At 31.7% G+C, this 18,615-nt stretch overlaps 1 protein-coding gene across 1 annotated transcript in view; it reads left to right on the top strand.

Moving 5' to 3' along the window:
* Positions 1–18,615, top strand: part of LOC143919699 (uncharacterized) — a 492,686-nt gene that overhangs the window by 365,810 nt on the left and 108,261 nt on the right. The gene's annotated exons all lie outside the window — the stretch shown is intronic.

Raw genomic sequence — 18,615 nt, 5'->3', positions numbered from 1 at the left:
TGATTCGGCCTGACGTGTCGCAACCGATGGCCAATTAGACCACAAATTCAGGAAGCCCAGCCGGTCCGAATTTTGGCCAAGGTCATCGAAACCACCGGCCACTGTGCGTCGTGTGCTATTGAAGATGACTTCAGAGTCGTACGCGTTCTGCTGCACGTACATATTTATTTATTATTTTTATAATAATAATAACAATATTATGACCAATTTGACCTGACAGGTTGCCCTAAAGTGTCATACCAGTCTGACAAAAAAATAAATAAAAGAACAATAAAAATTACCAATCATTCATCTCATTCAAATAGACTCGGGTTGAATCTCATGAAACTGACCAGCTCATCAACATGACAATTGAACATGTCCAAAGGTTCATCTATCACATTAAGGAACCGGAAAGCCTTTACAAGAGACGAGTTATTGAAAGCAGACGCTTTCGCAGGAATAGGTTGGAAATGTAAACGATGACGCAAAGCTCTACCGCATTCAGGCGCTCAAAATTTTAGTTCCAATAAAATCGAAGGGTTGTCAATACCCTTTAAAACTCTAAAGAAATACTTGGAAATGGCAATAATTCTCCTTAAAGATAGTTAGTCAAAGCCTAGCATACCTTGTAAAAAGGCAGTGGGAAATAAATAGGGTTAATATTTATATTTCCTCATATAAAAGCGTCTAAGAACTGTTTCTATCAAGAGAGAGAATTTATTTCAGTGGGACTCCAAATTACAGACCCAAACTCAAATATGCTACGGACAAGCGAACAATAAAGCCATTATACTTGGATCTTGGAAGTAGTGAGCATTGCGCAAAACAAATCCAAGCATTTTGGTAGCCCTACAGCACATATCTGAAATTTGAGTCGAAAATTTGAAGTCACTCCTAAACAGTATGCCAAGATCAACAGTTGAATCAGTTGATAGTTCCGACGGCTATAAGCGAACTCAATAGAGGAAAGAGACGAATAGAAGTGCATACTGCATTTGCATGCATGATTTGCACGGTGCTGTTAGATTATTGGAGAAATTGTGAAAATGTCGTATGGAGATTTTAAATTTTTAGTTTGATTTTCATTGTTGGTGTTGCCGTTTACTGTTACTGCTGTGACTCATTGATGTCTACATATGTACATACTATATGGAAACTTTGAACACACATAACATGTGCTTTCCGTTTCTATGCATAATATTATATGTGTGCATACAAAATTTACATTGTTACTTTTATTTACATATCATAATATACTTGTGAATATTTCTATGTGTAAGAGACACACACTGTTTTAACATATTGATGTTAAATTTCTCTAAAAATATATGTAATTAATTTTAATAATAAGTATCATCATCTACAACCATTCACCTATCACTGTTGGATGAAGGCCTCTCCAACACGCTTCCACTCATCTCTGTTTTGTGCAACTCTCATCCATCTCACCCCACACATTTTTCTAATTTCGTCTACCCATCTCCACTGCGGGCTTCCTTTTACCATTTTGATTTCTCTCGGGTATCATTCTAGCACTTTCTTTGTCCACCTTTCATCCATTATTTGGGCCTTGTGCCCGCCCATTGCCATTTCAATGTCTTCACTCTATCCACTATATCCATTACTCTTGTCATACTTCTCACCCACGTATTCCGTTTCCTGTCTTTTCTCGTTATGCCAGGTATACAACGGTCCACACTTCTTTTATTGCATTGAACTTTGTGTAGCAACTTGGCATTCAGTGTCCAAATTAATAATAAGTATATATGTAGATCCTTATTTAAGAATTTTCTTTTTTTTCATTTTAGCAAATAGAATGATCTGTTTAAGCAAATATTTATTTTAGATATAATGATATGAGGCTTGTAAAAATGAAGATCAGTTTCAATACAAACAGTTTAATGCTAACATAACAATTTTTTTCATATTTACATATGTAGTCATAGTGACATTACACGTATTTAAAATTTGTCGCTATGATCCAATTCTGTAAATATTTGTATATTTAATAAAAAAATAGCAATTTTTACAAATTAGTAAAATGAAAAAATACATACCATAAATGAAAATATGTACAGGGTGTTTGGTAGCTAGATGCAAAGCCTTAAAGGGTTGATAGCATACATAATTTACAACATTTTGAGCCACACATACCTCAGTCCAATGTCTTACGGTATTTTTTTTATTTCATTTTTAAAGATTTTGGTGTTTTTACACAGTTAATTGCTAACACTGCCAAAGTTAAAAGTGGTATGTTAGTCAGTTATTATTTTTTTTGTTTGTCTAATGTTTATTCAATCAAATAAAAACAAATACAGCTGTCTGTGTTAATAGAAAAAAATAATAGAGGCACCATAAGTTGTTCAAAAATTTGTCAAGTAGGAAAAATCCGATATTTTTTTGTATTTATAAAAATGACAAAATTTATTTTAAGAGATAAAACCTTTTTAAAAACATGGCTGTTTATTGCCCTTAAGATATCACTCATGCAGATGTCTTGCCAATTATCAGAATTAAGGTGTAAAACCTAATCGAGGAAGCGCAATGTCAATTAAAACAAAAATTTTGATAAAATTATTTGTTATTTATATTCAAATGCCAATTTATAATGCATACTAGGACTATACATTGGACTGAGGTATGTGTGGCTCAAAATTATGAAAATTATGTAAGCTATCAACCCTTTAAGGCTTTGCATCTAGCTACCAAACACTAGGGATCCCAAGTCCGAATATTCGAATACTTTTTATACGAACTTATCTTTTTATTTTCAATCTAAAGCACATTTAGTTCTATGTGATGTTCCGGGTAATAGTTCTCTTAAAACTTTAATAATATCTTCAACTTCTTGAAACTACAAATAAATAATTTAAAGCTACTATTCGATATTCGATATTCGAATATATTCCAATATATTCGAATATTTGGGATCCCTACCAAACACCCTGTATATTGTTGAATTTTAGCAATTATTAAAAGTAAATATTTCTAATCCTTTTAATCGTTCCCATCCCATTTTTTATGCGTCATTTGTTGTCAATCAGGAATGAGGTCAGGAATGAACAGAAAACACCTTGCGTTCTACACTTTATTTATAGTAATTTTTAATTTAACATATCCTATTAAATAGTTTTTGATTACATTTTACAGCGTATGAAATTCCAACATTCCCTCGACCGACTCGACCAACCCTGAAATATTCTACCAATTTATATTATATCTAATAAAAATTGAATTGTGACACGATCGAACTTGAGAGTCATTCGACACGCAAACTAACCTCACTTGAGTAACGTTCGATGCAAACACACTCTACATATGTACCTGCATACGAAACAGCCATTAAAAATATTGTCACCGATGCGATGAAATTAAATACACACTTGCGAAGTAGAAGATTCGTGCAAATTTCACATGTGCTCAAAGTGAAATTTATACACACACACACATTTAAGAGATCCACGAAAAGTTTGACGCAATCGCGAAAATGCCCGGCGGCAAAACCGCGAAACGTGTCGCAATACGGGAATTAGAATTTCTCTCAGTCGACGATGATGTATGCAAATAAATATACATACATGCATGTGTCTTTGTCATACTATGTATGCAGTATATTTCATCTAAAGTGGTACGCAAGATCACCCCATTCATCTGGTTTCACTTCTTTCTCCATTGATGCACAAAAGCGTGCAGATTCACTTTCTCCGAGTTGACGCAACCGAGTATTTTTTTAATTTTTTTTGTCACACTTGTCCTATATTAAAACGGTGCTCAAGTTTGTCCCACAAAACTCGATAACCAGTCATAAATTATAACCACTCTAGTTTGATTCGCGTTACGCAATGAAAAATCGATGAATCACGGTTGAAATTAAAAGCGGGTGTAAATAGCAGATTCTGAACTTTCATTTTTTTTTCAATTTACATACATGTGTGTGTGCGAATAACGGAAACTTCAAATCATGTGCGGAAATTGCTTATTATGAAATCGTATACGCGTCGGTTTATTTATGTTTATTATTTGATACTTTTTTGTGTCTCGTCGGCCATTGTGCAATTTCACTCTTGTTGTGCTTTATTTTCTCGTTCAATTATTATATATTATTATGAAATGTTATAGTAAGTAGTAAGTATTATAAAACGATCGTTGCGACACACTGGCAAAAATCAATATTATATAATATAGACCGAAGCGTGTTCTTTTATACATTTTTTTCGTCTCATTTTAGTCTACATACACATCGGGTTTCGCGTTAGTTGCTCGTTTACATCTTATTAGGTACGATTGTAGATTTTCTTTGGAATTCCTTGATTTTAAAACATGGGATATTTGGCAAGGTTACGTTCTGAGATATATATTGATTCATTTTAAAACGGTTCGAGTAAATTTCAAGCCTTGCCTCTTCACTTTTTGCTATTCGAAACTCTATTATCGAGTTTTTTTTATGAAAGTTGGCATCACTTTAAACAATTTCCTCATCATTTACGATTATTTTAGCATAGCTTGTTCCTCTCGATAAATCAATTGTCAATAGGAAATTCGTTTGGCAAAAATATTATATATCCAATGTTTAAAAAAATTATTTGATCAGCAGATATATTTTTATTACATTTTACTGTAATATAATCTTACCTCGATTTAAATAATATACTTAGAATTTATTTTAAATGACACTGATTTAATACTTATAAAGGCATTTTTGGATTTAAAAACTTTTTACAGCAATTTTTCAGTGACTTCAAGGAATATATTTATAATATATTTACTATTTCTTATACAGAAATTTCTCAGAAAACTTCTCAGAAAACAAAATGTCTATACCCTTCAGGTATTACCTAAACACAATCTGCTTTAGGTCATCGACTTTAGAGAGTCTTTAATTAATTTTATGTATTAGATGTATTATGAGCATTTACATATATAAGAAAAGTAAATAGGTATTTGATCTCTTTTTCCTATTATGCTGTAGATTAACATTAGAATAATATAATACTATGATTACTAACCGAATTAAATTAAATTGTAAAATAGAAAATGATCAGTAGATCAGTAGCTATTAAAATAGATATAAGATGTATTGTGAACATAATTTCGTTAGAATAAAAAGCATTAATAAATCAAAAAAAAAAATACAGAAATTTCTCTTTAAACTTTCAATTTCTCTCAACATTAAAAGTTACAATATTTATTGTATGTATGTACATATATTGACTCTCAATGTGCCGTAAACACATACGCTGTGTTTTTAATAAAATTTCATTCAACGGCCGTCAATACAGCGTGTTCTAAAATTTTCCGAACTTCATACAAAAAAAATAGTTTATTTAAAATACATATTTTACACTTTCGTTAATAGATCATACCAGAATTTTTATCCAACATATCAATTTTTAATATAAATTAAAAATATGTATTGTACATATATTTCTCTTCATTCAAAGCTTGATTTTTTCCAAGAAATGTATCGATACTAATAATATATTTATATTAAATAAATTCCCATATATCAAAATTGACTGTTTTATTATCGAGTAGCATTCTTTAATTTACCGTTTATTAAGTGAAAATATGTATATTGAAATGTATGAATGTATTTTATATCAAATTGAATACTTTAATTAAAACAGTTTTTGAGAAACGTTGATCTGGTAATTTATTTAGTCGAAGACAACTGTAAAGAAACTGTATTTCAATTTTAAATTTATTTTTTCTTTCTTATCTTTCTAAATCTATACCAGAAAAGCCTAACAGGAAACCCCAATACGTCTTTCTGGCCATAAACATTGTATTATGTATACAAAGTAAATACATATCAATTAACACCCACAGACACATCAACGGTCAAATTTGTAAATTTGCAGCAGTTTTTTCAAATAATTCAGCGAAATTCAGTTAAAACATATCATACATACAAACAAAACATACATACATACATACATACAAAACATACAAAGACATTTATGGTCAAATTTGTAAATGTATAGCATTTTATACAATTCAGCGAAATTCAAGACTGTTTGAGACTCGATATTTTACGAGGAAATAGGCAAGGTTGCCAATTTGTTGGAACCGTTTCAATGAAAATCAGATAGATTGGCAAACTCTAATAGTAAGTTTGACTTATCGACCTGGAGCACAAATCCAAGGTCTGAAATCGGTGGGATTTGAACCCGTGACCACTTTGCTCAAAGCATTATATGCTAACTATTCTATTTTGTTATTTATTAAATAATATTATTAATATTAATAACATTATTTAATAACATTATATGCTAATTAATTAATTAGTATTAAATAATTAATATAAATAACATTATATACTAACTCTATTATATTGTCGTTTAATTATTTATTAAATAATATTATTAATATTATTATATTCTGTTATTTAATTATTTTATTTCAATAGTCTATTCTGCTATTTAATTGATTAAAATGTTTACAAGCTACGTTAAATCTACGAAACCTAATATTTTTATCGTTACTTTGCGAAAAACACGCGGAATCTCATAAAAAGTTTTCGGAAAATTTGGGCGGTCCATAATAAGTAAAATAAAAAGAGATATTATTGATTATGTTACATTTTAAAATTTCGTCATATGCTACAGATTAAACAAAAAAAAAAAGAAAATATAACAAATTAAATCGACACCAAACTGCAACTCTGAAGTGTTATCTTTTACTTGCAAATTTTCAATATAGATATTCGTTTTTGTTGGAATGTATCTAAATATTATATAGGCACATATATGAGTTGTAAATATACACTCGCTCAAAGCACATATGTACACACATAAAATATAAAATTAAAAAAAATATCGAATAACAAGAAAGAAACCTTCATCTCAAGAATGCAAGTTTTAATCGTCTAGGCGGAATTGAAAAAATTCGCATTAAAAATTTCCACCAAAGTGTTACGATACGTAAAATCGATTGGCTCACAAAATTGATATTGCATCGATATAATCGATGTCAGGGTGTACAGAGGAGCAGACAACGAGACAGAAAACGAGTTGCGATCACGAAAATCCTGTATTGGTGATGATTTGCATACAGTTCAATGTGGACCCAGTCCATGTGTGTCCATGCTTTCTTTGACCACATCTGAATGCAACGTTAGAACCCTGAGACGCATTCCAAACACACACACACAAAGGTCGAAAGTAAACTTACATATAATAATATCATCGATTGCATAGCTATCGGCTGTAAATGTGTTAATGAATATTTAGTACCACGTCATCTGTAGGAACGACGTGGTACTAAATATCATTATATAATACGAATACCAGTTTAAACATCGGCAAATAGTAATTGATATTATATAGGTAGTATCTTATCTGTTGACATTTTGTTCGAAAACTGTCAATTCTTATACCTTGTACTGTATTTGATCTTGGGTAGATTTCACACATGTGTTTGCGCTTATGCATTGATGATTAGCTCGCAAAAAATTGTACGTGTGTTTAAAATAGCAACGAATTTGAATCGTTGAAGTCAACAGTGAAAATTTCAAAATCAGTATCTAACCTTATAACATATTCAACTCTAATCACCCTGGAAATTGCCTGAAGAAAAATATCTTTGATCATAAATTAAATTGCTGACTGTATAGAACACCGATTTGTTGATTTAAATATATGCTCGTAATTATATTTATACTTGGGTTCAATAATTGACTTGTCCGGTAGTAAAGAAGAAGAAATAAAAATAATTAATATTGTTTTTAGATCAAAAATGCCACTATGCCTGAAGAAAAAGATCTTCGATCGATGTGTTTTGCCAGTGATGACGTATGGACGTGAAACTTGGAAATTAAACGCCAAGTTTCTACATTCAGTCCAACTCACACAAAGAAGAATGGAACGTTGTAATGCTTGGCATAAAGAGGAAAGACAGGAAACGGATTACGTAGTTGAAAAGTATGAAAAGGGTTGTGGATACAGTGGATAGATTGAAGAGATTGAAATGGCAATGGGCGGGCACGTGGCTGGAATAATGGACGAAAGGTGGACAAAGCAAGTGCTAGAATGGCACCCGAGAGAATGAAAAAGGGTAAAAGGAAGACCGCAGGGAAGATGGATAGACGAAATTAGGAAAGTGTGTGGGGTGAGATGGATGAGAGTTGGTTAAAACAAAGACAAGGGAAAGCGTGTTTGAGAGGCCTTCATCCAGCGGTGGATGGTGAATGGTTTTATATGATGATGATGATAATCTTGGAAATAAGATGGCGCCTATTATTGACAATTTATCTATACGTAAAGGCCTGTTAGGCTTATATACTAGCTGTATTACCCAGCTTCGCTCGGTATTTGTAATATAAACCGCTTAAACATGACTAATCTAATAGTAAACATTTTATTAAATTTATTTGAATAGTTTTATTTTATATAAATTTTTTGAATACTCATTTGTTTTTTTTTTATTAAATTGACTGTCACGAACAAACAAACATATATACTAAGTCTCATATAAAAAATTATATGTACACTCCTGGCGTCTGCGCACCCTAGGGGGCGGAGCCCTATGGCTTCGCCCTTGACCTCGGCGCCCCCTAGGGCTTTGCTTCCGACGTCTGTGCCCTCTAGGGGGCAGAGCTCCAGGGCTTCGCCCTCGGCGCTCCCTAGGGCTCCGCCCCCGGGAACTTCGAATCGTTTGAATCGGAAAAAAGCGAATTATTTGTTCGATGACGTCACGGATTTCTACGAACGAAGGATACATACATACATATACATACATATAAAAGGTATCTTTCAAAATTACATACATATGTATATATTAGATCGGTCTCCGTGACGAGACAGAATGTTAAATGACAGAAAACGCAAATATCGGAAGGAAAGATCAAATTAATGTGCGCGCGCAGAATACGGGAGGAAAAGCATGTTCCTCTTGTTCCTGTTGTATCCTGCTCGCGCAAATTAAGTGAGTATGTACGTGAGTATGTACCGTTTACCAGGCACCATTTTTTTTTTGATCTTTCGACTTAAGATCTTTCGATTTTCGATCTTTGCCTTCCGATATTTGCGTTTTCTGTCATTTAACATTCTGTCTCGTCACGTAGACCCATATTAGATCTATGTGAAAATAAATAAAAATATATTGTTTGCACATACATATACGATTAGTACTGATTATGCATCTCACCTACGTTTATATCATTCGACAAATTAAACTCCATCGAACTAAGACGCGCTTTTTAGAGTGATTTTCCGTGTGTGAGCGATCGATCGACTTCCCCACACGTGACTTTTGGGTAATTTCGGTCAGATGTTTGTTTTTATTGGATATATATTTAACGAGGTGTTAATGACGTGACGTTTGTTATTACACAATCGTCCTTGTAAGGCCGCTCAACACCTTCACCACCGGCGAGCCAAATCGTACCGGTTGCACCATACCAGACGCTGGCGCCTCTACTACATACATATTACAATATATTATAACATACTGATATTCCACACCACCAATACACCAAAGGATCAATATTTATAATTAAGGGATCGTCCGATGTCTTTCGGCGTCATTTTTATTCGTCAATTTTTAATACATCAATCAAATTCAATTCCGTTATTGAATGGTGTAAAACAGCATTGTTTATCTTGGACATGGCAGAAGGTATCGAAGAGAGCGATTTCTCAACATGCACTCGTCTGAGTCAGAGACAGAAAAACATTACAATATTGTCGACAAGATTAAGGAATGTACTTAACCGAACATGTACTTGAACCATACGGTTTGTATTCAAGAGATGTTATCCAAAAATACTAGCAACTAAACGGGTTTCAAAAGCTGCAGAAATTTTATACCATTCTTATAAAGAGGACGATGAAAACGTTTCAATCACAGATTACCTAAACACAATCTGCTTTAGATTGTCGACTTTAGAGAGTCTTTAGTTTATATTTTGTATTAGATGTATTATGAGCATTTATAAGAATAGTATTTTGAGTTATTTTTCCTATTATGCTGTACGTTAACATTAGAATAATATAATACTATGATTACTTACAAAATTAAATTAAAATTGTAAAATAGAAAATGATCAGTAGATCAGTAGCTATTAAAATTGATATAAGATGTATTGTGAACATAATTTAGTAATAATAAAAAGCATTTAAAAATCAAAAGAAAAAAAAACGTTTCAATAAGAACAAAGAATATAAATTTATATGGGCCAAGTAGACTTTTGATGAAAATTACTTCGCTTATCCAATTTTCGATGAGAATATATTTCTTTTCTCGAAATAGAAGAAATCAACTTAAAAGCTTATCATACTTAACCTAAAAATTAAACAAAACTCTGCATTAAAAATTTCACTACACAAACGACCCCAATTTTTTAATTCAATTTTATTTTATCTTCAATTTATACCAGGAAGGTCTAACAGGTAACCCCAATGCACCTTCCTGGCCAGAAACATTGTACATTTTGATACTTATATTATTAGCATTATACAAAGTGCATAAATACGTATCAATTTATATCGACAGAGAAACCTATGGTCAAATTTGTAAAGTTGTAGCATTTTAACCAATTCAGTAAATACATATCAATTAACATCCACAGCAACATTTATTTTCAAATTTGTAAATTTGTATAAATCACTACTATATAATATATTTTAAATAATTCAGTGAAATTCAAGATTGCTGAAATTCAAGAGAAAATGGGTAAGGTTGCCAATTTTTTGGAACCGTTTCAATGCATATCAAATTAATTGGCAAACTCTAATAGGAAACTATCGACTTGGAGTCACAAATCCAGGATCTGATCAGCAGAAATCGGCGGGATTTGAACCACACTGTTCAAAGCATCATATGCTAACCACTATTCTATTCTGCTGGTTATAAACCGTTTAAAGTAAATTGCTCAAAATATGATTTCTTTGAGAATCAATTACATAAAGTTTTATGTACATTTATTCTTTTTGAACTTTGAGATCAATACGTTTGATGAAATTCGTAATATTAAGATTTATCTTAAAGTATTAATGATATTACATGTATATATATTTATTAACACATAATTCTGTCATACATTCCATTCATTAATTACATATACATTCAACGTGAAGATTCAAAAGTAAGACACCATAATGAGTATGCGTAGGATAAGTGAGCCCGAAGGGATTTCGAGCACTACTTGTATGTATTGCATCAAACTTTTCTCGCATTACGTAAAGGTTAAAAATGCAATTTATCATTTAAATGTCGCGCAATAAAAGCTCTCTTCAATCCCAATAGCCACTCGAACAAGAATTAATAACGACGAAAAAAAAACAATCAATTTTAAACCGAGAAAGAAGAAAAGAGTACAATAAATAGACACAAACGTGGGACAAGTTAATTAAGTTCTCACGCATCGAACGCTCAGTTGCGTCTCTTATTATTATCAACACTTTCTTTTGTTGAACTCAACGTAATAACAACATTGGATAACTACATGGATTTTCCGAGTCGAGGAAATGAAAATGGGGTTGTGTAATCGATCTAAAAAAAACAAGTGCTAATGTCTAGCTATGTAGATGCGTTTTAGAGCCCTTTCGATAAGTGTTATGAAAAAATTGATAAGGTTTAGCAGTATGCTAATGGACGTTCGTTTATATTTATTTTTATCAAAATGTATATGATAAGTTGAGAAATCGTGATGTTTTCTACGAGTGTGAATTGTAAGATGATTCCAAAGAGCGTGTAATACATATGTGATTATTTCAGTGAGAAATTGACTAATTAATAGGAATATTTTAAAGAAATTATTGTTTTAAAATGCTCAAAAGGTGGAAAGATGCGTTCCAAATTGACATTTAGAAACCTATTAATTTTTATTTACAAACGAAATTAATAATAAATTTTTAACTTTCTCTATGTATTTATGCGTAGATCTATATACTAAATTACAGTAACACCGATCCGTTTCTTTGTTTACGATTTAATTATTTTTTATGGTGATGATTCTCTCTGAAAATCAACGAACGTACAACTAAGATATAAACAATAAGAAAATAAATTAATTCAGTTGTACAGATGCTTTTTTTAAGAACGATAACCGTTTAATTATGTAGACCTAAATATTATATAATATTAGATTTCTTTTAAAAGTTTTGAGTGCCTTTTTACATATGTATTTTCGAAAATAAATAAATTCTACATTATATGTACATAGGTTGGGTAATCATTCAATATTATTTATAATTCGAAAATACATAACTTTTTCTTAGATTTTTACTATCAATAAATAGTAAAATAAATGTACATATGTACAGTATAAGAATTTGGTCAATTTATCAGCTCGGCAAGTAAAATTTTTTATTGGATTCATCAAATTGTCCATTGTACAAAATTAGAAAATCAGTCACGCTTTTTAGCATTAAAAATAAATAGCAACACTATGCATTTAACTTCACATGTCAAATCACGAGTCAACTGTCAAAATAAACTGATTTGTTGGCTAATGATTGTGATTGTTCAATTAAAGTCCGCTAAATATAAAATGAGTACTCACCAAACGATATATGTACGTAATATGTGTACGATTGATCGTTTATTATTATTAAAAGCACCTGCCAGGCCAATAGATAAATGTATACCATTATTAAAAGTTGAGGCAGTTAAATAAAGGCATCAAAATGGATCATATTGATTGTGTAACGATCACATTTGCAAATCATTCATTTAAAACAGAATACTTAGATGCATTTAAATTATTTATAGGGGCAAGATTTAATAGTGCTGTCGATCTGCACTGAGAGATGTTTGTATCTTTTGCACTATTGGCAAATTTCAGCTCGTAAAAGTCGATTTATGTCTCGTTTTGTAGGCCATAACAGCCATAAGCACCTCACGTTTCAATTTAACAACAACACAGCCATACTTTCCATTTCTAACGTTATATTTTCAAAAAACCATACCGATTAAATTCTCATCGCGAAAACATTCGATGCGGAAATTCATCTAATAATAAATCCAACACTTAAGATTCGATTATAAATTCTCAACGTATGTACGTATGTACATACATACATGTGTAATGTGGCGTAATCAAGTTTTAAAATAAACCACCATTGTGATGTTTTTGAGAAGCAATCGAATCTGACAGAAGACGATTCGAAGACATTGATTACTTTTGAAGTGTATCTGGGAGAAAGTAAAATTGGCTTATTTGATATTTTGTGCGATGAATCTTCACTGCAATGATTACGAAATGCTATATACGCTTTTCAATGTATGTATGTAAAATAAAACGTAGTAATCATAGATAATTTCTTTATGGCTATACAATTCAGAGGTTCTCAAGTGCGGCTACTAGAACTAGAGCAACAACTCGTAAAAAGTATAAGATTGGGAATTGACTATTCACAATTCGTCTGCAACATACACTTCTATATAAAATATCTTAAAGGTAAATTAGAAGTATTCATTATTTATTTGTATATTAATATAGGGACGCTGTTGTCAATTTTACGTAAGAACTACTGCGAGTAGTTGGATGCGTGCAAGTAATAAAAGCGAAAGCTTGCATTTAATTGTTATGAATATGAATGCACTTGCATCAAATATACATCGTATTCTTGATCCCGTTGTAAATTGCAAATAAATGCAATTACAAAATGTCATAATGCGTACGTATGTTGATAAATCTCGTAATTATCACGGTTGGGCAACGTGTGGATCTTTACTAAGCCGCAAACATACGATTCAATTTCGCGCAATGAAATTTCTCAACCGTATGATAATATTATAATCGTTAGGTGAAATACTAAATGTAAGCGCTTTGCCGAAATCATGTTAGTCCATTAAAGGAAATTTGTAAGTAATTTGTAATTTTATGATAATTTTTATTATGAAAATGGCCGTATGATCGTTAAAATGCGGAAAAATTAGCATTTTATTTTTTTCATCTATTTAGAGATCAGCAAAATTTGACCATCAGTAATTATCGGTATATTGGAAAAATTACCGATAGTATTTTTTCACGAATTAAGCGCATATAGAGATACATTTATGCATTATTTCATAATTGCATTAAAAATCAATGCAAATGGCGTATTATAGATTAGGTAGTTTGGAATTTGTTTATTTTCAATATTAAATGTCCAAAAAATGCATTCGTAAGAGTGGCTACATTGATTTTCGCTTAAAAGTAGCATCACAGACCTATCAAATCGTAATTAATGCGATCAGACAGTTGTTTCAATTATAATCTAAACTTTCAAATTGTCCAAACTTTAAATAAATAAATATGATTGGTGAAAACAAAAAAAAAAAATTATTTCGAAGTTTTTAGGAAAGGTAACCACATACATATGTTCATAGTTTTCTAATGCACGATTTTTTTTTCATTTACCGGTAAACAAAATTTGAAGGTAAATCCCTATTTAGAACATGTAACTTAAGCTGATTTTCAAAAATAAATATTCGATGTCATAGTGTGGCTGCTTTACAATGTATTTCAACCGAGGTTTCTCAAAGCTGTCAATATGATAATAAACTGTGCTTTGAATTGTATGATTGCTAAGATTTTTTTTTCAGATTTTGATTAAAAAAAAACGATTCAAAGTAGAATTTAGATAAGCCGAGCATAAATTTTAAAAATATGTTTCCAAAATGCATTCACTAACAATATCTTATATTTATATACATTCATACATACCTATAGAATAAAAATAAGTTTCAGTTCAATAGGACAAACGGTGGTCAAAAAATCCCCAAAATACACAGACACACACACACACATTTTTCTAGATAATGAAAACGTGATCAATGATTGATTATGCGTTCAAATCAGTCAAAATCTTGTTACTACGTACATAGATAAAGCAAAAAATAGTATACACAATTATCTTATTAAAATATGTGGGCTATTTCTTTTAGGGCAATTTTAAGAGCAGACTGTCTATCAGTCTTGCTATCAGCAAATCTCAAAATTAAATCAACAATGTACATATTAACCGAAGAACTGAGATCTGAGTATTCAACTCTAACAGGAACATTGAAAAAAACAGATAAAAACGGCAGGGTACTTCTTTGCTATTATCAGTGCTCAGAATTGAATATTCCAGCAATGTCTTGCTATGATAAGATATCGGCTCTAGACTTAATATATTCAAACATTCGACTTTGGTAAAGATATTTCAAGAATGAAATACCATTTCATTAACATGGGTCTACGTGACGAGACAGAATGTTAAATGACAGAAAACGCAAATATCGGAAGGCAAAGATCGAAAATCGAAAGATCTTAAGTCGAAAGATCAAAAAAAAAATGGTGCATGGTAAACGGTACATACTCACTTAATTTGCGCGAGCAGGATACAACAGGAACAAGAGGAACATGATTTTCCTCCCGTATTCTGCGCACGCACATTAATACGGGAGGAAAAGCCGAAAAATGCGTTTTCTGTCATTTAACATACTGTCTCGTCACGGAGACCGGATTAACATTGGTATTGAGCTATTTTTATCGGGGCTATTATTCGTATTAGGCCATTTCGCCAAACGACATGTAAAGCTTTCACAGTAATTTTCCTAGAACTGAACAGCGGACTTACATACATACCTATACATATTCCACTTTTGCAAACGACGACGACGACCCGAATAGCAGAAGGTCACGCAATTATGATATCGAAACATAATAATTCCGATATATGACACTCGATTCAAAGAAAGTGTCGCAACGAGTGGACACGTCGCGACGTGTCGCAACCGAATTCCAGCAAAAACCAACACGAAAGGGTTCAAACATCATCAAAAGGAAATCATTATAACCGTGTATGACCGAGGCCGTTCAAGGGCAACGCACTCCTTACGCGATTGCGTAAGAATAGGTGTATTTATTTTTTTCTATAACATAACGGAGGTCAATGCAATCGTACAGATAGATCGGTGTGTGTGTGTGTGTGTGTTGGAAATGCTTCCTGCTTTTAACCACATATGTATGTATGTATGTAGAGATGGATTCCCCGGAGCGTTTCGTCAGCGTTGGTTTTTTTAACCTTTAACCGGCCGGTTCGGTTATTTAACGTGTCTTCCTCGGCTTGGTGCGGTGCGGTGGGTGCAGTGATTCATGCGGGCGAAAGTGATCGCACAGAAACGCACCGGTCTCGGCAACTACATACATAGTACGTCACTCTACACACGGCTATAACATTGCCGACCGGATTCACGGTCCGAACCAGACGAGACGAGACGAGAAAGAGACGAGACGAGAAAGAGAAAAATGCGGGAAAAAGGCCACGGCTACGCGGAACAAGTCTACGAAGAGCGATCGATCGACGATGACCACATCGAAGCTGGTTATGCAAAGTGCTTCTTTGCTTCTGCGATTGATTGGGTCCACCACCACCAAACGACCGACCACTGTCCACTTTTTAGTCCGTTGGCAATGGATAATTGGACGTGTCCATTCCGTTTGGTGGTCGCATCAAGGCTAGACCAACTCAAAATATCTACTTATACATATAGCCAGCAGTGTGGCTTAATGGTAGCGTGTATGCTGAGCACCGAGTGATCAGTGGGTTCGATCCGCTATAGGTACTGCCGATTATATTTGCGACTCCAAATCAGAGTTTGACAATTTTATCTGATCATTGTTGAAACGGTTCCTCAAAATTGGCAAAAAATCATCCCACCTGCTGTCACAAATATTCTGTATTTATTGTGTTTGTAATTTGTCAAAATGTTGTACAAAATCTAAATCCATAAATGTCTCAATGTATTAATTCTGTAATTAATTAATTAATTAATTGTTATTTCGTGTTCTTCAACTTCTGGAAATACAGTGATTTATGTAATAATGAAAAATGCAGCATTGTTTGTAATTAATTGTAAAATTAATTAATTAATTAATAAATATAAATATGTATGTATATAGGGTGCCGCGTTGAAATCCGACTCTCTTCGATTTTAAGCTATTAAGCTTTGTTTCCTAAAAAAAAAACTAAGTAGTTGTGTTTAGTTGAAATTATATCATTTCAAATTGTATATATAGAAAAAGTATGAAGCATTGTAATAAGTCCGAAAAAATGTTTATATATGTATATTTTTTTATCTTGTTTTTTTTTTATTTTTTACATAGATATGTATATACCAGGAAGGCTTGACAGCAAGACCCCTATGCGCCTTCGTGGACAATTAATTACAAACAATGCAGCATTTTTATTAGATAAATCACTGTATTTCAAGAAGCTGAAGAACACGAAATTAAAAATTAATTAATTAATTAAAGAATTAATCCATTGAGACATCTATGATATTTATCCATTTGATAATCTGAATATTTATCCATTTGATAATCTAAACAACAAATTTAAAAATTATTTGCAACGAATGATTTCGTAGCATGCAATTAATTTTCATAGAAAAATAAATTTGATCCTTAAGTGGATTCCTTTAAAAATTTATCAATTTCAAAAGTGCAATTTGCTTTAGATCTAAACTCTAAAAAAATTTGAAATATCATAAATAATTGATAAGTATTGAACGTATATCGATTTTTGAACTTTTTCTTCTATTATGCCTCAAACAAAAATATTCTAATAAGAGGAAACTTTTAACTATCAACTATGAGATTATTTAAATGAATAAATAAATGATATTTAAACCATACATATGTATGTACGTATATGTAACTAAATTTGTACATTTACCCTTTATTTGAAAATGAGCCGATTTATGTATTACATTGGCGTCTAAGACTATAAATTTTTTAAAATGCCGATATTGATATATTTTTTTGAGAAAACTTTATTTACCTGTCCTAAATTGGTTTCAAAGGGCATTGACATTGGTCAAAATAATTATTTCTGACAAACTGGGTCACCAAACTGTTTCAAGATAGGTGCGAAGCTACTTATCCGACCTTTTACATATTTTCTCAGATAACTCGGATAAAATCGTGTGAGAATATGTTTTGAAGTTGCATACGAAACAATTCCATATAATCTATTCATTTATTAGTGTAGTTTTGTGGTGAATGTATTTTACGTTTTAATTTGAAAGCTTTGCGGTAGAAAATAATCATAAAATAATAATAAAACATTAAACTTGAAAAAGTGGGCCATGAAAATGTGACATTTTTAAACAGAAATTTCATTCAGGGTTGTATCAAATTGCGATAAAATTAAATGTCAAATTGTTTTAGTAAAAATCCTTCTAGATTCTACATAAAAATGTCAACATGTACATTTGTTGTAATATATTTTAATTTTTATGATTATTTTAGAATAATATAATAAAAATAAATATTTGATTGCGCTTTATTCCATATTGCCAGGCAGCAGAGGAAATGTGGATCTCTATTCCTATTGATCAACGATTTTTTTTATGAACCTCAAACACAACCCAAACAATTATATTCACTGTCCGAAGACAATGAGGATTTAAGACAATAAAGAGAAAGGATATGAATCAGTAATTCGAAATGCGCATGTGCATGTATGACTAACAAATATGTAAATATTATATTTACATATTTATTTTATTTATGTACGAGTAACAATAGATGAAGTTTTGTGATCATGCGAAAATTCGAACTCGAGATTTTGACTATTTCAAACTCAGAATCGGTCACTGATCACGTTTTCATGATCTAGAAAAAATGTATGTGTGTGTGTGTCTGTGTATTTCTGG

This window comes from Arctopsyche grandis, chromosome 12 (assembly GCF_051622035.1).
Source record: "Arctopsyche grandis isolate Sample6627 chromosome 12, ASM5162203v2, whole genome shotgun sequence".
NCBI lineage: Eukaryota > Metazoa > Arthropoda > Insecta > Trichoptera > Hydropsychidae > Arctopsyche > Arctopsyche grandis.
Note: the sequence above shows the minus strand (reverse complement) of the source record. Positions and strands in the feature narration are given on the sequence as shown.